Below are 26,112 nucleotides of genomic sequence, written 5' to 3'. Positions count from 1 at the left end.
TTATAAGAAGGGTCTGTGTTACCCCAATCCCTATGTTCTTGAAGTAGGGTATAAATCACTTGAACCTCATGAATTTCTCATATTTACAAAGCTACACTTCCAAATTTTCCACAAGAGATGCTGTATAACCACTTATTTTTCCAATTTAAAAAAAAATAATTTTTCAGCTTGTTCAGATGTCACATAAGGAGCCAGATGATTGAGATGATCTGGCTCAGAGTGACCTGAGGATCCAAGGTGGATGTCAGGAAGGAGCCAAGAATGAAGCTGATACTTTCCATCATCCTCCATTTTTAAGTTGTTTGCATTACTTCTTCTCTAACCTTATGCTCGAAGCAACAATCATGGTAGATTGCCTTATTCTGTTCCATTAAGAACTGAAGCATGTAATAAATCAAATTCCATAGTGACATATCTTGCTTCAGTGGCATGATAAGTTGTTTCTTAGCTGAAATTCAGATGAAGAATATCTGGAATTTGTAAGTATATTTCTCCTTATTCCTTAGAAATCTAAGCTGAAATTTAAGGAACATGTGGTATCTGGTGAAGAGAAAGAGATCTCAATTGAAACGTACAGCAGTGTGCATTAAAATTGCTTGTGCTTAGGTATTTATGACCGACTGCCCTATGAAGAGAAAATAATATAGTCATAGTGGCTCAGTCTTAAAATTGTTGACAGATTATTAAATAAACAACTTGAAGGCAAAAATACCCAAACTACTATGTGGTAAAACAACACAAGACTCTATTGTATACAAGAATGGAACTTTTCGAAATTATTAGCCCTTTTAAAAAAATACAAGCAGTTGGTGGTTTGTTAGTTCCAGTGGTAAGTCCCAGCACCCTGTGTTAAAAAGATAATCTATTGGAAAATTTGTAGCCGATAAATTATATGACATCGGGATAATGATTTCTTTAGATATAATATGGCAGAACAAGAAGAGAAACAAACATATCCTCAAATGAAACTAATATTGTGAAAGATTTGCCATTAAATAGTATCTATTCATTCACAAATATATATTTTTGCTTCCCATTCACTATCTCTCCATTTAGAACAGGCTGCCTCTTTTCCCCTTCTTGTGAAACAATTCCTAGTTTCCTTCAATACTCAAGTTGGGTATAACTACCTTTAAAATTTTCACTGATTTTACCAATTGTTAGTTCCATTCACCCAATACTCTTTGTATATATTCTCTATGTACTAGTCTGTGTGCAATTTTTTTTTCCCTAACCCACAAAAGAATATAAGTTTCTAGAGAGAAGGGAGTGTTCCATTTTTTAAATAAGTACCTAGCATAGTACAGGTACTTAATAAATGCTTGTTGAATGAAATGATTTTCTATAGTTTTTTTCTTTTAAGAAGCATAAGGTAGGGAGCCTAAGACACAAACACATAAAACTATAATGCAAATACATTGCTAACTCCATGCAATATTCAGAGCACAAATATTTGGAAATTCAGAGGAAGCAATGATCACCTTCTGAAGGCTTAATCTATGAAAGCTTCATAGAGAAGATTTTATTTAACTTGGTTCTTAAAGAATAGGTAGATGAATGAGTTCATAATAAAAATATAGAATAACTTTGGAAATTTAGGTAGGTCTCCACTGCTGAGTTGAGGAACATGAAATTACTTGTTAAGCAATAGTAAACATGGAAGCATTTTGAGCTGAAGAGTGACCAAATCAATGAAATGTGGATTTTCTCCAATGTAATATTTTTAAAATATTCTGGGAGACAACAAGGTGGCTTAGCAGATAGGGTTAGAGACAGGTGGTCCTGGGTTCAAATTCGACCTCCGGATCTTCCTAGCTATATGACCCTGGGCAAGTCACTCCAATTGCCTAGCCCTTACCACCCTACTCAGTATTAATTTTAAGATAGAAAGTGAGGGTTTTAAAAAAATCTGTTTAACAGAGCATAGGTTCAGGAAAGTAAGACTTTGCCAGGAACTAAGGAAAATATTTAGAAAGTTACTGCAATCATTTAGGCATTAGACAATAGTCTGTAATAGAACTTTAGCCACAGGAATGGAAGACAGATAAATATGAAGGATCAACAGAAACTAGTTATTGATATGTATGATGGTAAAATAGGTTCTACTTTTCTTATTTCAAAAAAGAAAATATCTACTTTATCCCTTCTTCATGATGCAATGGAGATAATTACATACCCAGTCAGATTCTGCAAATTAATTGAGATATGCCTTGTAGTTATAGACTTATAGGGATTAATTAGTATTAATTAATTGTGTATATTAAATAAATAATAAGAGTTCATTCGATGACTTACTGGAGTCTGAGAAGGACCATAAAATAAAGGATTTAGAATTGAGGGGGACTTTAAAGGACATCTAGTACAACCAACTAATTTTAGAGATAAGGAAACAAACTGAGAGAGGTTTGGAACTTGCCCATGATCACATAGCTAGTAAGTTTCAGAGGTGGAATTTGAACGTACAGCTCCTTCTCTCCAAGATGTCACACTGCCTCTCCTCAGGAGCTGCTGCATCTGTGATAAAATTAGCCTTATGGATACAAGCAACTGTGCAACAAACTTTCATATTTATCATTAACTACAAAGACTCAAGGCTAGCATAATATTTAGAAACACTCACAACTTTTTCCACTTTCCAAGGACAATCAGTTGGTTTGTGTTAAATAATCAAAATCTTACTTTATCTTTAAAATATATATAAATATATATTATTTTATAATATATATAAATGTATGTATAAATTTATATATAATTTTATATAATATATACATTTATTTTATATATTGTATGTAACATACATACAATATATAAAATATTTTTTATAATATATTATAAGAAATAAAATGGATATATACATATATATATAATATTAGGGTTTTATTGAAAGACATCTTGATAATTAAAGCCACATGCCTGATAAGAGTTAGTTCAAATGCCTCGACATACCTTCACACCTGGCTTCTTCAGCAGGAAAAGAGGAAGCACCAATTCTGTCCTGAGTCTTTATACCTTTGTTTATGTAGTCACACTTCCTGTCCACCTGTATCACACAAGAGGAATTATGGGAAATGTAGTTTTTAAGAGTCTAAGTATCCACAGGAAGTTTAGACCAGGGACCTCAAAATTTCCAATATCACAATATATAAATATATATTGCTTTATATATTTATATATGTAACATATTCACAAAATAATATTTATTTTTGAGAATTGTCACTTAAATTATATGGCTTTTTGTATACATATATAGCTATATATGTATAGCTATTTCTGAAAATATATTCAGTTTTTTTAAAGCAGCAGATTTTTTGAGAATGAATTTCACTGTTTTCTTTTGGGTGCCATCTGTGTTATTACAAAGCAAAGTTTAGCATAAGATCAAAATAATGCAAAAGAAAACTATATAAAATTTAAGCAAAATGGTTATAGAATGAAATTGTCAGATTTTACACAGCTACAATGCCAGTACATTGAAAATGCATTTGGGTGTCTGCCTGAACATTGCAAACTGAGCACCAATTTTTGGAAGCTTAGATCAGGATTAGAACAGTTAGCAAAACTAAAAGTTATTCATAAACCTTAGATCTAATAATTGGAAAGATAGTGTAATAGCTTGGGAATTTCAAATGTTTGAAGAATCTGAGCATTTATTCAGTGTGATGATAGTAGTGGTTTTTGTGTGTGTGTAAAATTTGTTCTAGATATTTATAGAAAATTTTCAGTCATTTTGACTTTCTATCACTCTCCTTTTAAGAAAGTAAAATGATCTCCATTTCATAAATGGAGACATAGATCATGGTAAGAATGGGGAACAAGTTATTTGTCTGAAACTACAAAGGGAAAGAGAGAAACAAATTTAAGAATCCAAGATTTCTGACTCATACAACTAGATTCTCCTTCCTTGAATTTTCTCATCTTCAAATTTCAAGTATACGTAATTGCAAACTAGACATCTACGTAGGATTTAGTTCTACGTGCATATTAAAGCATTCAATTTATAAAGGTTGCAAACTCTGACTCATTGCCTATCAAGTTAAAGCACAGATTCAAGATTTTTAAGTACTTAATCTTTACCATGTAATTAGATCTCTATTTTAAGTGGAAAATAGAAACCCTGTTAAGGCACTGTCTAAAGTTAAACCATCTATCATAAACATGAATATTTGCTTCAAAATCTGTTTCTTGATATTCATCATATTTTCCTCCAGTGTTTCTGATGATGAAGTCCCTTTTAATTAATATCCTTTTGCAATCAATTCCCAGAAAAGATGATCAAAACTGGTTAAATAGTTGGACTCATAGAATAGTCATAATTCGATATCAAGTGAGAAATATCCTATAGACTACCCTAGGAATATCTACTTATCACTGTGCTGTCTAAAATTTTTGCTAATTGCCTAGATAAAAACATAAATATCATACCTATCAGATTTGGAAATGAAACAAAAGTAGGAAGGATAACCAAAACAATGGATAACAGAATAAGGATCCAATATAATGATAGGCTAGGATCTTAGATTGAATCTAATAAAAATGAAATTTAATAGGACAAATATAAAGGTTTAAAGTTTTATATTTGCCAGTAATTACAAATCAGCTTCATGGGTATTGTCTGGGTAAAGCTATTTTGATTAAAATAATGTTTGAAAAAGAACTGGAGGTTTTAGTTGACTAAGCTCAATATGAAAAGGAAAGAAAAGAAAAGAAAAGAGAAATGAAAAGAAATGAAATAAAATGAAAAGAAAAGAAATAATGCAAACTTGTATTGTATTAGGGGAAGTTCAGTTTACAGAAATAAGGACTCAATCCTACTTTACTCTGCATTGGTTAAGCAAAAACAACATTTGGAATATTATGTAAAGTTCTAGAAGCCATAGTTTAGATCAGTGGTTCCCAAACTTTTTTGGCCTACCGCCCCCTTTCCAGAAAAAATATTACTTAGCCCCCTGGAAATTAATTTTTTTTTAAATTTTAATAGCAATTAATAGGAAAGATAAATGAACTTGTGGCCATCACCGCCTCCCTGGATCACTGCAGCACCCACCAGGGGGGCGGTGGTGCCCACTCTGGGAATCACTGGTTTAGAGAGTACTTGAAAAGATGGAAGTTTCAAGAGGAAAATAATCAGAATTGTGATGAGTGGCACCTGGGTGGCCCAGTGAATTGAGAGCCAGGCCTAAAGATTGGAGGTCCAGGATTCAAATATGGCCTCAGACACTTTCTAGCTGTGTGGTCCTGTGCAAGTCACTTAACCCCTATTGCCTAGCCCCTACAGTTCTTCTGCCTTAGAACCAATACACAGTAGTGATTGTAAGTCAGAAGGTAAGGGTTTAAAAATAATAAAATAAAAATAATTGCGATGAAACTTTATTTGATGTCTTATGAGAACTGCTTGAAGGAATTGGAAATATTCAATGTATGGAAAAGTGAAGGTTGGGTTAGGGAAATGGTAGAATGCACCTGATAGTTGTCTGTCAGAATTTAAAGGTTTGTCAAGTGGAAGAGAGATAAAATTTGCTTTGTTTGGCCTCAAAAGGCAGAACTAAGAGTAATGTGTAAAAATTTTAAAGTGAAAAATTTAGGTTTAATGTCAGAAAAAGCTTCCTTACCATTAGAACTGTCTATTAAGTGGAATGACCTTCTGCAGGAAGTAGTGAAAAAGGTCTAAAAGACCACAGATGACTGCTTGTCAGATTAGCTGTAGTGAGGATTCATTTACATGAATAAGTTGGACTAAATGGCTGCCAAGGTCCATTCCAACTCTAAAATTTTGTGAATCCATTATAATAGTATCACACTCCAAAAATTGTTCAAGTTTTGCTAGAACATTAGAGTTATTTTTAATTTCCTATAGGATATTTATGACTACTATTTTTTCTTATTTGTACAGAGAAGGCCACTAAATATATACCTACATTTACTGCATTTAAGCACCATGCATCTCTGTGGAAACTTTCCATCTTGATGTAAAAAAGTAAAAAATAGTTCAAAGACTAATATAAAATATAAAATGCCATCATACAACACACAAAATATTTTTAAGCTGCACTTCCTACATGCTCCTACCTTCTCAGAAAACAATGGATATTGAGGATTGAAATAATGATAATTATAATAGTTTAAATAATTTAAAAACTGAAGTATTTCATAGGCCTTCTGTTGTCCAGTCATTTCAGTATTGTCCAACTCCTTGTGACTCCATTTGAGGTTTTCTTAGCAAAGATAATAAAGTCTTCAGCCAATTTTACAGATGAGGAAAAAGAGGCAAACAAAGTCACATACTAAGTAAATATCTGAGGCTAGATTTGAACTCAGAAAGATGAGTCTTCCTGACTTGAGGCTCAGTGCTATATTCATTGAGTGGATAATGCTAGCTGTCCTTCAAATTCTGTATGTATGTATGTGTATATATATATATATATACATATATATACACACACATATTTTATATATATATGTATATACACACACATATTTTATATATATATATGTATATACACACACACATATTTTATATATATATATGTATATACACATACACACACTATATTTGTGTGTGTGTGTGTGTGTGTGTGTGTGTGTGTGTGAAAATCTAGAATTTCATTGGAAGTAAAGATTTTCTAGTACAGAAACTCTTAATAAACTCCTTCTATAAGTGGTTTGGGGCAGGTAGGTGGCCTAATGGATAGACTACCTTCCACTGAGTCAGGAAGATGTGTTCAAATCCTGCCTCAGAAAATTATTCACTATGTAATCCTAGGCAAATCATTTAACTTCTCTGGCCTAAGTTTATACATCTGGAAAATGGGAGGCCTAGACTTTGATGGTGTCTAAGGTGCCTTCCTGCTATAAATCTATGATCCTATCATTATACTCATGGTTATTGGGGAAACAGAGATTAAATAACTTGTTCTGGATCATTAGGCTAGTAACCAATTATAGATCTTTCTGACTTAGATACCGAGTTTCTAAACACTGCACCATACTTCTTCATATATTATAATTAAGTCTAATAAAGATGCCAAAATAAAAATCTTGGTGTTCATTATCAAAGGTATAAATCTGCTGAGAGGAATCAGTATAAATTTATTTGTCTCTATATAACAGAGAAGAAAAATTCTATTTTAAACATGACTTCTAAACTGATTTACAGAAAAAGTGTTGCCAAGGAGAGGATATTTCAGGAATGAAGTATATACAGAGAGATGGCAACCTTCAGCCAGTCATGTTAATGTTGGTTGATAATCTTCTATGGACGTTTCAAAAGATACTTTATTGATCCATCTTCCGCTTACTTAAATAGGAGATAATAGTTCAGCAGAAGGATAAAATGCTATATGAAATTTTCTCCAAGTAATAACTACTTACATTTATCTACCAGAGAGCATTAAGAAGGAAAAGGAGACTAAAATTTAGTTTCAACCAAGGTTTGGGAAGGCCAACAGGATAAATCTTATGGAATACTCAAATGATATAAACAGGGTTTATTCAAAGGAAGGGAAGGAAGGGAAGCAAATTTGGGATGATCTAACTAAAGACTATATAAATAACCTTCCGCCAAATCCAATTATTATCTTCTCAAAGTTGGTATCTGCTCTATCAAGAACCTCTCTACCTAAAAGTCCCAGTAGAGTTAGAAAAGTTGGAGGGTAAGCATGAAAAAGGGCTCAAAGGGAAAGGATCTCACTGACAGATGGTTTTAGATGTATCTAGCAGCTCTGTAGAAATATCTGTCAATCAGAAGCAACCAGATATACACACACACAGGAACACAGGAACAAAAAGTTCCATCCAAAGGACAGCCACAGGAGAGGGAGAAATGTCAAACTCACGAGGTCCACCCAAGGAGTTCAGACACACTCAATCTACTACCTCAATGGTCTCTCAGAGGAATCACACACTGTCTCTTCCCTAGAATTCTGGAATCTTCCTGCTTCCCTGCCTTTCATCAGCTCCAGCACCTGCTCATTTCCTTATTTCCTTATAACACAACCCACAAGGAAGCACTGAGAACTCAATAACTCATTATGTACTGAGTAAATTTATACATTCCCCACAAAAGAAGTCCCACATAGGGCATTTACGTGTCTCAGTGGTTTGACAGCCAGGTCTAGAGACAGGAGGTTCTGAGTTCAAATTTGACTTTAAATGCTTCCTAGCTATGTGACCCTAGGCAAAACTTAATTTCAATTGCCCAACTCTTACCACTCTTCTGCTTTGGAACCAATACTTAGTATTGATGCTGTGAAGATGGGATTAGCTCTCCTCCTGCTCATTTTTAGATTTAATCACCAAAAGTCTAAACATCCCACTTAACTTTAAGTGGGGAAGGTCTGTGACCCACTTGTACAATAGTAAGCAATGAATCAGAATTGACTGACTGCCCCCTGGACAATCCTAAGCAAATCTTTAGCTATAATTGGTACATATAAAGTGGGAGGAAAGCACAGGATGTGATGAAAGGAATGGTCTTTATAAGTGGCAAGAACTTCCTGTGAGGAGGCCTTTTTCCTTGAATTGGACCCTGGGGGAGCTCTGGCTGAGGACCATGGACTGCTTTATATTTCTCCTTAGAACTACCATGTGGGTGAGTTAAAAAGGCTGACTTCCTTCCTTGGCTTTTTCCTGGAGGTATTAGCCTCCAGAGGAGCCCCTCCTCTGGGACAAGTCCCTTGGCTAAAACCCTTGTTAATTGACCCTTAGGCCCTCTGGCTGGGGTTACTGGAGCCCTGATGGAGTAAGCCAGGGCTTGAGCACATAGTCTAGTTCATTAAGCTAGATCTCTTACTCTGCCCTCTTCTCATTTCTCTACTTTCATTCCATTTTATAAATAAATTGCTAAAAAAATAATTTGGAATTAATTAATTCCTGGTGACCTTATTCTTAAATAATTTAGTTCAACCTTTTATTTTTACCTCTTACACATTCGGCCCCTTACAATGCTAAGAGGGAAGGTAAGCATTTTTTGTTTGTTTGTTTTTTAAGAAGTGCCACTTCCGATCTATTTGTTTCTGTCAATGAAACCATCACTCATCTAGTAACTTAGATTTGGAAGTTCAAAATCATCTTTGTGTCATTGATAGCCATTGAGTTTGATTAGTTTTTCCTTCAAAATACTATAATGGAAGATAATGTATTGGATAATGATGCTGATGGTAAATGTGAGCCACCAGGCACCTGGGTGCTTGTAACTAGACTAGCAGGAGATTTGGAGCTATCTGTGATGAGCAGCCTCAGCTGTGGTGCCCAGTCAATCTCCTCTGATAGCTGTTGGCTCCTTTAAGGTGTTGAGTGGGTGGCCCCTCCCTGCTGAAGTAACTGCCTTCCTATTGGGTGAGAGCTGAACCCAGCAGGAAATGGAACTCAACTTCCTGGTTATAATGGAGGTTTAGCTTCCACTTCTCAGTAACCTCCACTTCTTAATATTCTCTCCTCTCCTCAGTTTCTTTAGCCATGGTGATGTTGAAGGAATTATAGGAACTCACAGATTTAGGCTAAGGAGTTTATTTAAACTGGAAAGGGAAAACTGAGGTAAAAGCATTCAAGGTCTTGTGAAGCTGTTGCTAGGGGCAACTGGCAAGTGTTGGCAATGGACCTAGAAGGTAAGGTCAGGCTGAGGGAACCAGCACTCAGCCAGTGATAATTTGACACTGCCCTGATTTTATTTGATCCACCAGCTAAACAGATGAAGTTGCTGAGCTTTTCTGGGGATGTTCCTAACCACTAGGCTACTCTCAACTAATTCCTGCCCATGTTCCACAACCCACCTCCCTTCAATCCCCGGGTCCCCAAGGGGAAATCAGGGGTAGCTGGGTATCTGGGTGAGGTCAAGGAAATCAGAACCCCAAGGTTGGGTTTGCAGGGCTTTATATAGTCACAGCCCAACTGTCAGCCCCTGGGATGGTACCTGCCAGGCCAGAGTTCCATTCTGCTAACTGACAGGATTGTCTAGGGTAATATTGCAAATGCAAGAAATCCTGCATTACAATACTGCATACATTCTTCTCCACTTCTGCTTTGATCATGACCCTTTAAATTACACTGCTGTTTACAACAACTCACTAACTGGTCTTTCTGACCAAGTTTCCGTTGGAGGGCTCCAGAAATCTGGTCTCAATCCTGTGCTTATGTTGCTGAAAAAAGATTGAATATTTTTATTGATAACTTGAACAAAGGTATAAATGGCGGGCTTGTAAAATTTCTATGTGACACTTAGCTGAGGCAGATATCTAACACACTGGATCACTGAGTTAGGATTCAAAGAGACCTTGATGGGTTAAAATATTAATTCAGATTGAGTGAGATCAAATTTAATCAGTATTTATGTAAAGTTGAAAACATCAACTTCATAAATGCAAGATAAGAAGCTATTTAGTTAACATTATTTTATAAACATCCCCAGGTTTTATTAACCTGAAGACTCAATAGTGTGATATGGCAACTGATCTAATGAAATCTTTGGCTACATCAAAAGAATAGCATCCAGAACCAGGAAGTAATCATTCTTTTGCTCTCAGTATTGATCACCTACATTCAGAAGACTGTCCTTTGTTTTGGATGATCAAAAACAAAGATAGTGAGAGGACCTCCAGCTCCTGTCATATAAGGGTCAGTGGAAGAATTTGAGGTGTTCAGATTGAAGAAGAGGAGACCAGTCTAGGGGAGGAAGGGAATATTTGAAGAGTTGATATGTAGAAGCTCTGTTAGACTAGGTCCTAGAAAGAAGAACCAGAAACAATGGATTGAAGCTGTCAAAAGTAAATTTAAGCTTTCAGGTAATGAGAAAATTCTTAAAACTTATAGCTATTTAAAAGTGCTTTCACTTTTTTTTTTTCACAATTCAAGATTGCCTTCGATGGTAGAGTGCCCTCAACTCCTCCATCTTCTCTAATGTCTTCAGGCAAAAGATGGATTGACATTTGTTGAAGTGTGTTTGAGGAGACTGTTGCTTAGGCCTGAGTCAGCCTAAATTTGCTTTTTGAGAACTTTTCCAACTGTGAGATTCTATGATATTTTCTCTTCACTGATAACAGTTGAGCCATCATTTTTGAACTATTAACACCTCAGTACCAAAATGTAGCAATGGTCCATAAGAAAATGAAGTTGAGAAGAACAGCTGAATGTGATCAAAATCACATGAAAGAAATTTGTGCTGGAAGTTACGCAATTTTGAAAATCCTCAGGGATCACTTTTCAAGATATTTCAAAGTACAGAATATATGAAAAGAATGGGAAAACACATATGGCATTATTATCCAAAAAAAGATGACAGAAAAGGAAACCAATAACCCTCATATCTAGTTTCTAACCTACATATCTAGTTTCCCATCTCTATAAAATCTTCTTGGGAATTGATATTCTCTATGCATATAGCACCCATTAAGAGTATCAGAGTTAGTGATACTGCAGACATTATAAAGAGGAGCAATGTATTATACTTTTTCTCCAACAAAACCCCGCTTTGCCCACATCTCACCAGGTTGTGGCCACTTATTTTCACTTAGCTGAATGTGTACCCATCTGTCCTTCCATTACTTCTTAAGGTCTTTGAGGCCTTTCCACTGCCCTGTACTTTCTCTTTCAGTAACCCTCTACTCTTCTAATCTGCCATAAACTTAGATGTTCTCCCTTTATATGATGGCTTCCCCAATTAAAATGTGAGCCACTTGCAACCAGGAATATCTTTGTCTCATTTTTCAATTTGTATCCACTGTGCTTGGCACAGTGCTCGGCACATTTTAAGTGCTTAATAATGCTCTTCCATTCTTTCCCATTCTATTTGATCCTTAATGAAAATATGGAAAAAGGAACATGCAAGGATGTATAGCTAATCAACTATAGTATGCCTCATTTTTATACACAACTGACTAAAAGGTAGAAAGAAAAAAATATCTCATTTAATTTTTATCTAGTGAAGACAAAACAATATTTGATATACTAGAGCAAAATGAAAGCTTAAAGGCTTTCTTTCAACATTATGTCTCCTATGTATAGCTTAATATAATTCTAACTTTCTTCAATCATCACCTAAATATTAATATGTGAGGCATAAAATGGAGAGAGATACTCTCACAGAAAGTCCTCATAAGTTGCATTGAAGAAATCCTGCAATGGGCCACAAGAAGATGGATTTCCTACAGATAATAAAATCTTCCAACTATACTGTCAAAGAGGAATGGAAATTAGGTTGCTGTGGCTTATTCTTCAGTAAAACATTTTTTTTTCTTATCATGGTCCTTTCTAAGTGTTGTTAAACCAAAATTTTAATATGGTCTAGAATTTTGCAAATCTGAGGTTCCTGTCACACCATATTTCGTCTTCTGAAAACTAAGACATGCTTATCTCCAGTCTTGGGGTATCTCTCCCTTTCTCCCTGATTTCTCAAAAATTGCTGACAATAGCTATGAAAAGTCTTTCAAGTACTTTGAGTACTCTGTGATGTAAGGCATCTGGGCCTCTAGAACTAAACTAATTTAAAGCAGCTGGGCACTCTTTTACTATCTCCATACCTTTTTTAGGCTTTCAACATTTGTTTTATCCTTTCCAGGATAAATAGAAAAGAGAGAACCAAAATAGAATTGGGGTCATTCTGTATTCTTTTTCTCATCTGCTAACATCATTATATGTGACACAAACAGTGGATCTCCTTGTTCTTTTTGGTCCAAACATAAAATAACTTGCAGTGAATTAGGGCTTCAAGTAGTACACCGAGTTCATGGTTAGCAATTAAGGACATTTAAACATTAATCATTAGGGGAAATTGTATTTAGCATTTTGCATAAGCCTTCCTGGATTTAGAACTTCTTTTTTCTACCCTATCTTTAAGAGTTTGTGACAGTTATTAATATTCATTCTTCAGAATCTGCTCCTCCTTCTTATCTTTTAAAATTTGATCACCTGAAAAAACTCCCTGTTGCAGTTCCACAAATTTCCCATTTAAATTTTTTCTTATGTGTAGTCGAAATTTAATTTTTTTATAATCTTTCATCTTTCTCAAAATATACCCTATTTTAGCACTTCTAACCATAGACTGACATTTATTTTTTTCTCTATTTTTAAAATTTTGTTCTTTAAAGTCCACGGCATATGTTCCTTTTGAACTTCCTCACCACTAAAACTTTGTACCTGAAATTTTAGGACAATTATACCTGCATGGCTTCATTTGTTATTTGTTTTCCAACTAGATTTTAACTCTTTAAAAGTAGGAATCATGTTATACATCAGGTCTTTTAAATCCTACTGAACTTTGATGAACACAAAATATGCATTTCATAAGTATATTCTGCCTATGTGATAAGTTTTTCAATGTACCCTCCTTTAAGCTTACTTTAGGCAAAACCAGAATGTATATAATTGATGTTTCTCTCATATTTTAAAGTTTATAAAACATTTCCCTCAAAATCGCCTTGTAGAGGAAATGGACAGGTTTTATTATTATGCTAACTTTAAAGATGAGAAAACTGAGGCTAAAAGGAGTGAAATAATTGCCCATGGTCATTGTTAATATGTGGAATAGTTGGAATTTGAAAATAGGACTACTGGTGCAAGACCAGTGCTCTGTCCATGGCACATGATACTCAATAGTGAAAGTAACTGAGGTAAGTAGCACATTGTTATTTCTTAAGTACCTGGGGCCAGGCCAGTCTCTAGGAAGTAAACACACAACCTTTTGGAAATGTAATTTTTAGGTCTTGATGGAATAATTGTACAGAGTGAGGTGGATCATGGGAGTATTTTCTACTGCTCATTTTAGGAGAGGTCCCAGGGAGGGAGGGAAGACATCAAAAACTTTGGATTCTGCCTTTGTGCCTTTATCTCTTTTTCTCATCACAGGCCTTTCTCAGTGCTATTAAACCAAAATTTTAATAATCTGTTCTATAATTTTGCAAATCAGGAGTTTTTCACATGTTCTAGTTTATCCTGTTAGTAACTCAAGATATTTGCTTATCTCTAGCCTTTAGATATCTCTTCCTGAAGGGGGATTTTCGGGGACCAGTTTTAATATCTGTACCATCAAGGGCAGTGGCTTAGAGCCCTCAAGGATAGAAGATGATGGAGACTGGGCACTGGTCACTGGGAAGAGAAGGTAGAAGTATCCTTTTTTGAGTAGCTTGCTTTGTAATTAGAATGCTACTGAAAACAGATGCATAATAGGGAATATGGATAAATTATCTTTATACCTCTCTTCTTATAGTCCTTTAGTTACTAGTGCTGAGACTATACCCAAGTTCTACTTATAAACATCTATGGTCAACTCAGATAATAGCCACACAGGATAATGACTAGGAAGTTTTTCTTCCTAGTTCAATGCTGGAGATCTCAATCTTTGGTCCATTGAGAGAGTCTCTCTCGCACTAAAGGAAATTGTCACAAGCTACGTATCCCACGTCTTTTTTCTAGTTATTGTCTCCTCAAAATAGAAATTTAAAAGGGATCTTGGGACCTTTCATTCCTTAAGACTAATGATCCTGACTTTCACTGTGGACTCATTGGTGAGACCCTGAGACCTCTTTGGGAAAGTAAGAGCATCAAGTAGTGATTTCAATTTTACTTCCACCTATAACCCTAAACCAAGTTGTATAGTGATCTTTAGGGCTATACTCCCATTGCCAATTGTCACTAATCCTCTCTATCCTACATTGGCTGCCTCTTGCCCCAGGCTGTACCACTGTTATCTGTCACTCAGACCTGCCCTTCATGGAGGTACCCTTGTTCCATACATTGCTATTCCTTATCAGAACATCTCTGTCCTAGGTTCCATTCTCTCAAAACCCTTGTTAGGTAACTGAAGCTAATCTGTTTAACTAATTGATGCTACATTTTTAATACCAGATAATGGCTGTAATGCATCACCCCTCCCAGATTATTGCACTTTAACAGGGGCATTCAATGCCTTAACCCAAAGAAGTAATTAATAGTGATAATTTAAATTATGCCACATATCCATGCTGTCCAACTTGAACTTGGCCCAAGCTATCCACTACTCAGAAATCTTTCCATTCATCTTCTGTTAATTCCCTGGCATGTTGCCCACTGCGGTTGTTCTAGAAAACTTCCTCCTCTGGCCCCCATTTTCATCCTGCCTCCCCTTGGCATTAATCTTTTGATTTCACTTTATACTTCATTGAGAATATTGGGGCCATTTATTCTGAGCATTTCTCTAACTATTACCCTCCTCCAACAAGGCTCAACCCACAGACTTTTCCTCTTCTTTCAAAGTCCTATTTATATGACAAAGGACACATTATTTAACATCACTTACCCTCTACCTCCTCAACTGTAAAATAGAGGTACTAAAACCTGTAGAACTTAGACAATAAGATTGCTTTGAGGATAAATAAGAAAATGTATGTAAAAATGTTTTATAGAACCCATGTTATTTTCTTTATTCCTTCTCCCAGGAAGAGATTATCCATTTTCAAAGCTTTAGCTGATGCCTTGGGGACTAATTTTATGCCAATTAGTCCCCAAATTATATATCCAGTCCTTGCCTCTCAATTGAGCTAAAATCTCTTATTTCCAATTTATTTGTAGTGATTTGTAAGTTTTCTCCATTTGAATGTCCCATGCTTATCTCATGTTTAGAAATGAAGTTTTGAATGAATTTTTCCTTATCTACTAATCTTTCTTCCCAATTTCCTCTTCCATGTCAGTAGTCCCAGTATTCTCTTACTCATTCAGGCTCAGAATTTTGCATTCATCTTTAACTAATGCTTCCTATTCATCACCTATATCTAATTAATCATAAAGTGCTAGTGATTCTTCTTTCAAAATGATTCTTGGATTGATCTTTTCCTTTTTATTTGCCACTGCTCTGGGTGATGTTTTGATCATCTAGTGCCTGGGTTCCTAAAAGATTTCCCTGCTTCCCAGATCTTCCACTATAATACATTTTATTTATTTGTGCCAGACTAATCTCCCTAAAATATTACTTTGACTTAGTCACACCAGTTTGAAAATCTCTAATACCCCCCCCCCATTGCCTCTGGCATTATGTTGAAATTCCTTTTAAGGCTCTTGTTCTGCCCTCTATCCCCTTTCAACTTACCCAGATCTTACTCTCTAGTCAAGCCATTCTCTTCATTATTTCCTTGTACTTGCTCTAACCAGTTCCTCTTCCATATGTTTGCCTCTGTGCCTCTATTACTCCTGAACAAAACACTCTTTCCCTCTTATCTGCCAAACAAGATCTTCTCTATCTTCTTTGCTTCTTATTGCCTCACTAGTAAAGTTCAAACTGGTTTACCTAATATTCAAGACCCTCTACAATCAGATACACTCTATTTTTCCAATCTCATCTTATCACATACTCAACTGTTTAGTTAAACTGGTCTATTTTATGATCCAGGAGCACCATCTTTTTCTATTTGTCTCCATGTCATTCCATGACCAATTCTTGGATTTTCCTCCTTTCTGTCTTACATGTTGACTCTTCAATTAAAGCCCAATTCAAACATCACCTACTCTGGTTATGTTTTGGCTGCCCGGAATCTCCCTTCCATAGACCTTATTCCCTACTCATCAATTTCCTCTTTAATTCTTACACTCTGTTTTATAATTCTATAATGTTTTTTATTATGCTTTAGTGAATTATAATCATCTGCATTCATATATCTTCTGACTATAAGCTTCAAGAGGGGAAGGAACATATCTTTTCTAAGCTTTCTATCTATTTGTACCTAGAATAATTCTTTATATAGACAGAGGCAGTCCGGTGTAACAGAAAAAAGTAATGGAATCAGGAAGATTTGTGTTTGATTCTTACCTTTGATATTTGCTAAGTAAGCAAATGTGTAACATATGTAATGTGAGACTCAGTTTCCACTTTTCCAAAATGTGACTAATGATAATATCTATCTCAAAAGGTCATAGAGATGATATAATGAGCTAATTATATAAAATGTTTAAGGATCATATACCATCCTGTACATTTCTAATCACTTGTCCAAAGTATAACCCCAGAAGGCAAAAGGAAGAAGGTAACTCTGGTAAGATGTCTTTGGCATGGATTTTGTCCTTGTTTTGGGCAAATAAACTTTTGTAAACTCTAATGTCTTCCCACTAGAATGGAACTGAAATATTATTTTTAAAGAATTAATTATACTTGAACAAAAGCCAAATATACCAAAAGGAAAAAAAAACCTCCAGCATACTAGGATGCCAGGATAGAAATAGATTGTTGGACTAAATTCAGTTCCCAATAGACTGGTATCCAAGAGCAAAGAAGAGCAAATGTGCCCAATTATTGGTAATCTTTTCAGAGAAGTTAGAACTCAAATATACAATAAGATTTCACTCTTTTTTTTTCACCTCTATAGAGGATGTCCATGCTGAGATTTTTGGGTAATATTTGTCTTATGCTAATTCTGCTTCCTTGTTAAGAGCACAAACTGTATATGTTAGCCAACATAATAACAACATTTACTATCTCAACATGAACTCAATAATGAACAAATATTAATCCCAACCTATAAATAGTAAAACTGAAGCAAAATGTTATTAGGTTATTTGACTCCATGAGAACTTGGTTTTAGAATACATATATATTCAGAGAGAAGAAAAGAGCTGACAGAGAAAGAGGAGGAAGGAGAAAAATAGACCTCTAAATCCTTTGTTTTATACTCCTTAATAAAGATGAAGTGCTATTTTACAAATGGACCTCAAAAATGTTAGTATAACAAGACACTGTTCTGTTCATACCATATTAAGAGTTAGAGAAAAACATATTAACAATTATCTCTAGACCAAACTTCTCACTGTTTGGAAGTGGAATTCAAGGTTTAAGAATTAAAATGATTTGACCAAGCTCACACAGTTCTTTCTATAAAGCCATTCCTAAAAATATTCCTTTTCTAAGGCTGCTTATCAGTATCTACAAATACCAAATTAACTTTAATCTTAAAATGAACTTTAATACATTTAAAATATATTAAAATAGTCACAGTTAAGGTATAATTAAAATTAATTCATAGTAAACAGTTATGCTAAGCATTGTCATTGGAGATGTGAGATACATTCATATATTTATTGCTCCTGTCTAATTTCCTGATACCTTCCAGTATTGTGGCTAATGCAATTTATTAAATTAACTTCAGAGTTTTGTGCATATTAAGCAGCCATCTAAATCCTGCAATGAAGGGTAAGAAGTAAGAACAGGTGAACTTGAAAACTTTTCTACACCACAAATGGCCAGACATCGTTTTTATTGCTATAGTTCATTTTCATTCTCATTCTCTCTCTCTCTCTCTCTCTCTCTCTCTCTCTCTCTCTCTCTCTCTTTCTCTCCCCTCTGTGTGTCTCTCTCTTCCACTGTCTCATAATCTTTACCCTAGTTAATAACACAATACAAGTTTTTCAGAATTGCTGTGTTTGTGCAAGTGTATTTTACATATTTGTAGCTAAACACATGTGTAGGATCTAAGAGTTTCAGTTTACATGTTCAAACATAGATTGAAAAGAAATCTATCTATATCTATATCTATATCTATCTATCTATCTATATATATATATATATATGACAAGAATAGACTTCTTATAGCTAAACAGGGTCTGTTTAGAGAGGCAGGGAGAGGGTGATCTTTTTCTTTTAAAAGAATAGTTTTAATACATTTAATGGAAAACTTCAATCACTATATTTCCTGATTGCTCTTCTCTCTCTTCCCCCCTATAAAGCCAAAACATGAATGCATTTGATCCCTTGTTATGCTTCCCTTTTAATGAAGACTATTTTAAGATTGTTTCAGTATTAAACTACTTAGCCCCTTATGTATTTTTAAACAATATGCAACATTCAGCTAGAGTAACATTGAAAAAAAAAAGTAGTAGCAATGGATATCAAAAGGAAAAGGAAAACTTTAAAAAGAACAAAGAAGTAATATAACTTACACAGGAAATATAAAACACAAACTTCACCAAAAGGTAGGAAAGCATGGATTCCCTGCTGAGGTTTTTTTATATTTACAAAGAAGTGGCATTTAAAAAAAAGTAATTAAGTTGTTCAAAGGCAGTGTTTATACACAGACACTGAAATGGAGGACTGAGTTAAACATTGTGCTAATTCAAACCAAAACACATATCCCCTTCTCTTTCCTCCTGTTTGCCTCACACACCCCAACCCACCAGACACACACACACACACATCTACAGAAATGAGGCAAAATTTTGAAAACACATACTGTGAATTAGCTGGGTAATTGCCTCAAAACTACAATTTGCATTGTGGAGTTTTTACCAATCCCTCAATTTCCTCACAACTTTTCTTTTGGGCCATTGACAATTCACTGTGGAATTGTAAGATTAATGGTGTCTTGAATATCCACTGAGGAGATCACCAAATTATAAAGTAATCTGACTTCCAGACGATCTCTTCTTTTAACCATGTACTTTCTGCATTAAACACTGTAGAATTCAGTCTCAACTAAACTACAGAGAATGCAGTCCCTGAGCAGTTACCATAGCAACCTCTAGCCTCATCTTTTTAGTGTCCTGTAGCTAAAGTTTCTGGCACTTTACAACTGTGTTAAATAAAAGTATACCCCGCAGAAAATTTAAACAAAAAATTAGGTTCCATCTTAAGTAACAAGTGCTCCAATCTACAAAAACACTTAGAACATCGACTACCAGGAACATGGAAATTTTGTTCATTGGTACAGAACCAGGGTCGTTTACGAGCTCCCAGACACATCTCTGGCGAAATAAGCCATACAATTATCAAACTATTCTTTGGAAAGTCATATTTGAAGAGTAACAAAAATCATAGTTTATTCGACCTGTCTATAAAAACCATTCGAGGATACTACATTTATCATATTAAAAATGCATCATTAAAATTTAAAAGCAGGTGCAGTTGTTCAATAAACTAATGCTATAGAGTCTGAAGACTCCACTCAAGATTGTATTGTTGAATTCCCAGGTGGATAAAGGAGAAAGAGAAAATAAAAACAGAGGGAGGGAAATGTGTGACCTTGCACCAAGGTGCCAGGGTCCTACCGGAGTGGATGACTGGTAGGCTGTGGTTGGGCTCCACTCTGAGGCTCTTCCAAGCACTGCATTCTGAGTGCTGCCAATGAATGTGCCCTTCACAGAGGAACTCTGCGAGCTGGAAAATGTGCCCTCTCAAAGGTGAAACTCTCGGTGCCCTTGAATACGGGCACTCCACGTGGGCATGCCCGGTGACATGTGCCCCTACGCCGGGATCCACGTACATCAATTCCCTTTTTATGTATTCGGGGGATGCTGGACTCGGCACAGTGACAACTCCTCAAAGCTTGCAGACAGACATGTTAGAGAAAATTCAATAAAGAAATTTCAAAGAGAAAGAGGAAGAAAATCTAACCTTCAGTCAAGTCCTAATTCTATTTATAAGGAGTCAAATGCTCACCTTTTCTACTTTGTTTTGTTATCTTCATATCATCTTGTCAGACAGTAGCTGGACTGGAGATTCTAGAAATTGGTTTATATATTTTGTGTTTCCTTAATTATATATTTAGTGAGTAGAATTCTGCGGGTTCATTAAATGTATGTCAGCATCCAAAACTGATGCATATATGCATATTCTGTGTCATTCATACATAGATATTAAAATCTGTATGTGTTCTCTGTCTTTATCTGTATATAGACTATATGTTTATCTGTATATATGTATGTCTGTATATGTAATTTATATACTATATGTAATCTGTATATATGCATATTCAGTTTAGAATTCTGATATATGTTGAATCAAATGCATGTGCATATACATATATGCTTCGATGATATTGAATATAAGTGCTAGCATCTTCTTTTTACATATCTTATTGGAAAAATTTAATTATTTTATTGTTAATTCTTTCAATGCAGAGTTAAATTACCGTTCATAGAAAAATTATTTTAATTCATTTTCAGAGGCAAAATCATTTTTAAAAATAAATAATATAAAAAATAAAAAAATAAAAGTATATTACCTTAGAGGGAAGGAGGGGAAGATCTGCACTAAGTTCTTATTTAAAAGCATTTTTCTTTACTTGTGACTAGAACAGAAAACACTATGTCTTTGCAACTTCTTTCTTGAAACCCCTTGGCCTTTCTTAGTACCTAAGTAAAAGAGCTTACATCTCTTCACATGCATATATTATAATTCTTATGTGACATCAGTAAGGTAGTCATCTGCATTTTGTAACCATTGAGAAGATATATCTATTGGTTTCTTAATTTTAATAATTTATTCTTCAACTAATAAATTAATAATTAATTATTTAGATAATTTAACTTAATATAATAATATGATAAAATAATTTATATAAAATAATATAATTATATAAAATAATAAAATAATTTAATTTAATGAATTAATTCATTATTATTTAGAACAAATATCAATAATTCTCAATGTTGCTAGTCACAGCAACAACAAAAAGTATTGTGTCTTCATCTACTTAACTGATTCAAGAATATTCGAAGGCTCTAAGAAATTATTCCTTTAAAAGGATGGGGAAAGGTCAACAACTGTAAGGGACTAGACCTCTTGTAGGACTTCCTAGGAAGTAGTTTTAAATGTAATTTAAACATGCAACCTCCTGATTTTCTAGGCTACTTAACAGTGTCCCCTGAGCCTGTGTCTTTTGGTCATATGTTTTCTCTTTACTGTTCTTGTGCCATGTTGGATCTTAAGCTATTAGCAAGTTGAAATGGTCCTTTTAACCCTTTTGAAAGGCAAATCTGAGGTCCTACTTTACAATGATTCACCCCCTTGTGACACATTTATCATTGTTCTTGCCTTTGTAAGGCAATGTATTGAAAGGAATCCCTGCTAAAATATCTTTAAGTTTTATGAATATTAAGTGAAATATTTGCACCTAGGGTTCAACCTACTTCTCACACCACTCTTATTCCCTAACATCATTTTCTTTTCTCACTCCTCATCTATTCATAACCTTCACTCTGCTTTCTCCCTGCCTGTATATGTCCAGAGTGTCTCATCCACTTAATACTATCCTACCTTTTCTTTCCTCTGCAAATTATAAAGTATAGTTATATTATTGTAAGGTTTATTGCTTTCATTCCTGATTTCAGAGTCCTACAGCATAAAAAGCTGAAAGAGCAAGGAGAATAAGTATTTAAATAGAGCCTACTATGTACCAGGTGTTTTATACATATTATCTCATTTTATTTTCCCAATAATCTTGTGATGTAGGTGCTGATATTATTCCCATTTTGAGGCAGAGGATAAGTGACTTGCCCAGGGTTGCATAGCTATTTAGTATCTGAGCTGGATTTGAATTCAGATCTTCCTGATTTCAGGGCCAGTATGTTACCCACTGTACTACCTAATTTCCCTCTTATGGTGCATATGTAAGAACTGAAAGCCTTCAACCATGCTTTCTCTGAATCTCTTTCCCCTAAAACCTAAAAATGATCATGGTCACCTTTAACCTCCCAAAGAACTTTATACCTCTCATTCTTATATCCTGGTATACTTTTTATTTTAGTCAGGCAGACATAATTTTCCTTTACAAAAACCATATTTTCATGTTATTAAAATTAGTATGTTTTAAATATTATGTTACTATATTGCTGACTTTTAGCCTGTGACAAAAAGAAACACAAATTTCTTTCCTCTTATTGGTCCTATTTATATTTGTTCACTTTTTAAATAAGACTTATGATGTTATCAGTGAATTGGAACTTCCAGTGAGGAAACTCAATTCATCTCCAAGTATTTATTAAATGCCTAATATTTCCTTGGACCAGAGGATACAAGTACAAAGAATAAAATTGTTCCTATATATGTGTAGCTTACATTCTAAAGAGGGAGACATAAGATTACACTTAAATATGTACCGTAAAATTTTATTAAATACAAATATATGAAAAATGAGGAATGGAGAGAACTAGCAATTGTAGGTTTGGGGGACAGGTAGGAATAAGGAAAGGCTTCATACATGAATTGTTTCTTAGAAGAATAAAAGAATTTTATAAGGTAGAGTCAAGAAGAGAGGACATTCCAGGCATAAAGGATGGCCAGTGGAAAATCAGAGATAGAAGATAGATTTCAGTTTTAGAGGAACAAAGAGAAAGTCAATTTGGCTGGATCCCAGGATGTGGGAGGGAAAATAATGTCCAATGAATCTGGAAAGATGGGTTTAGGCAAGGTTGTTAAGTATTTTAATAGCTAAACAGAAGATTTTATGTTTCTTCCTAGAGGCAATATGAAGCCACTGGTGTTGAATGAGTAGTTGTGGAGAGAGGGTTATATGATTAGGTCGGGATTTGAGGAAATTTACTTTGGTAGCAATTTGCAGAATGATAAAGTGGTAAGAGACTTGAGATAGGAAGACCAATTAGTAGGCTGTGGTAGCCTAGGTAAGAGCTGATGGGAACCTTGAACAAAGTAGTGATAATGAGAAGAGATCAGATATGAAAGATGCTGTGGAGGTTGAATGAAAAGTATTCCTATCTTAAAATTTGCATTTTACTCCACTATTAATATTATCTTTCTCATTATCTGTCAACTTTTCCCAATTTTCTAGGTTACTCTGGATATTATTTCTCTTCCCTAATATTCCATCAGTGCTACCCAACTCAGTATGAACAACAAACTTAACTTGCATATTTTCTAGCCTAATGATACCTAAATTTTATTTTGTGATTTTCCAAGTTATGATAATTGTCTCAAGAAGTGTCATTAAGTTCTCAAAAAAATCAAGGTACTAAATTACTTTAATCCATGTTTTTAAAAGAGGAATTGCAAACCATGATGAAAAAGACTATCCATCAACATAGAAGGAACTGATGGAATCTGAATGCAGATTGAAGCATACGATTCTTCACTATATTTCCTCCATGAATTTTTCTGTAGTGTAAGCAATATCTCAACAAGACGAACACAAAAATATGTATAGGACATGTATAAACTATCACATTACCTGCCATCTTGGGAGGAAGAGAGAAGAAAGAAGGAACGAAAAAGTATGGATCACAAAATGTCAGAAGATGATTAAAATTGTATCTAAATGTAATTTGGAAAAAAATGTAAAGTAAAAAAATAGGAAAAAATCATGTTGCCAATTTAAGAATATAAAGAACTTTAAAGGAGCTGCTAGGTGGCTCAGTGGATTGAGAGCCAGAAGAAGAAGGATTGGTCTCAAGGCAAAAATTGATTAAGACAGGTAGACAAAGTGCTCTACTAGTAACCCAGCAATGGTTAAGAGAAAACAAGGAAGGCCTCCTGCATATTAGATTAATATTAAAATCCTGTGGTAAACTTATGGGAAGATAAAGGAAAGAAAAAAAAAAGATAGGCAGGCATGGATGGGTTGTTGGAGAAAGCTCTTAAATTTATGGAATTATAGATCCTCTTGAGTACTTGAGAAGGGTAGAATACATGGAATAACTGTTTGGAAAAGTGCTTCATGGTAGCAAGCCAGACAGGCTTATCAACAGGAAAGAGGTCATGATTAAATGTTATCAGTACCCCATGTAATGCCTTTTGGAAAAGAGAGAAGCATGACCACCGAATAATTCAAACTATGTTATTGGCAGCTGAGGCAGTGAAGTTGAGTAATGGATAGAGCACCAGGACTGGTATCAGGAAGACCTGGGTTCAACTACAGCCGCAGACACTTATTATTTGTTTACCCCTGGGCAAGCCATCTAACCCTGTTTTCCTCAGTTTCCTAATCTGTAAAATGTGCTAGAGACGGAAAAGGCAAAGCACTCCATTATCTCTAGAAAACTCCAAATAGGGTCACAAAGAGTTGGAATTGCCTGAAATGACTCAACAACATTGACACCCACCACGCTTTCTGTGTCTGTGAATTTCCCTTGTTTGTACTATAATTTTGATCTGCTCTGATATACCTTCCTTCTGAATGAATCACATTCTGAACAATGTCATCTGCCTATTGTTTTTCCCTTGGTTATCCTGTCTGCTAGCTTGAGGATTTACTAAACAAACTACTCTTTGTCTATTTAAGCTCCTCATGGCATAGTTGTTAGGGAAGAAGATCTGGTCCTAGTCTTGCTTCTAAAATGCATTGGCTATGTTATCCTGCACCTATGCTATCCCTCTTTGATCTAGGAAACTTTCTAAGAGTAAAACTTGCAAGTCCAACCTGGGTAGTGTACAACAATCCTTTTAAAATTTGTGGGAAGTAGTTATATTCCATATCCAATTACCAGATAGTAAAACCAATAAAATGTTATTATTAAAAACATGGCTTTTGCTTTCTTGGGAAGCCTAGTATCAATCAATTAGGTTTTCAGTTTCCTAAAGGCAATCTTGAGGATTCCCTCATCTGAGAATTTCATCAATGAAATCATAAGTCAATAATATCTGCCATACTATTTACTCTAGCTCAGATATTTGATGGTTGCTTCCTAGTCCAAAGCTTTGCTGTATCTCTGATTTATACTGTGGGTCCCAGGAAAATAAAATACCTGAGCCCTGTCCTTTGCCCATCAATGAGTCAGGTATTAACATTTGGTTCTGAAGAAAAACTAGTACAGCTGAGGTTTAGGACAGTTATATGGCAGTAATACCTTCTCCAGGATTTCTAATGTCCAGACACAGAAGTTTGGTTGTCAAAGTCCTAGGTAAATGTAATTATATTATTTCTCCTGCTACTAAAATGGAAGGACTCATACTTTTATCATGTCAGTGGCAATAATAGCTACCATTTTGACAGCTCTTTAAGACTTGAAAAGCACTTTACAAATATTGCATATGATCCTCATGACCACCCTAGGAGGATGAAGAAATTGAGATAGAAAGATTAAGTGAATTGTTAGTATCTCAGACTAGATTTGATTTAGTCCTTTCTCCAACCAAGTCTATCTCTCTTTACCTACCACCTGAACCCTCGATTTCCCTTCCATGGGTCATTTTTAAGCTTTTTATTCTTATTCCCTCCTTCAATTCTAGGATATTTGCAACCTGAAATGGCACTAAAACTCAGGAATGACTTACTTCTATCATTTTTGCCCTCTACCTTCCCATTCTATCTAGGTCACTTTCAGGCCACCAGGAAAAATAAACAAAAAACAAATTTAAAAAACCATCAAGTTATCCTGACCTCACAGTGATGAAGGATTATGTTTGTGCAAACTCTCTAAAGACATTTTGTTCAAAAT

The sequence above is a fragment of the Gracilinanus agilis genome, chromosome 3 (assembly GCF_016433145.1).
Source record: "Gracilinanus agilis isolate LMUSP501 chromosome 3, AgileGrace, whole genome shotgun sequence".
Lineage (NCBI taxonomy): Eukaryota > Metazoa > Chordata > Mammalia > Didelphimorphia > Didelphidae > Gracilinanus > Gracilinanus agilis.
The sequence above is the reverse complement of the archived record's forward strand: the minus strand, read 5'-3'. Positions refer to the sequence as shown.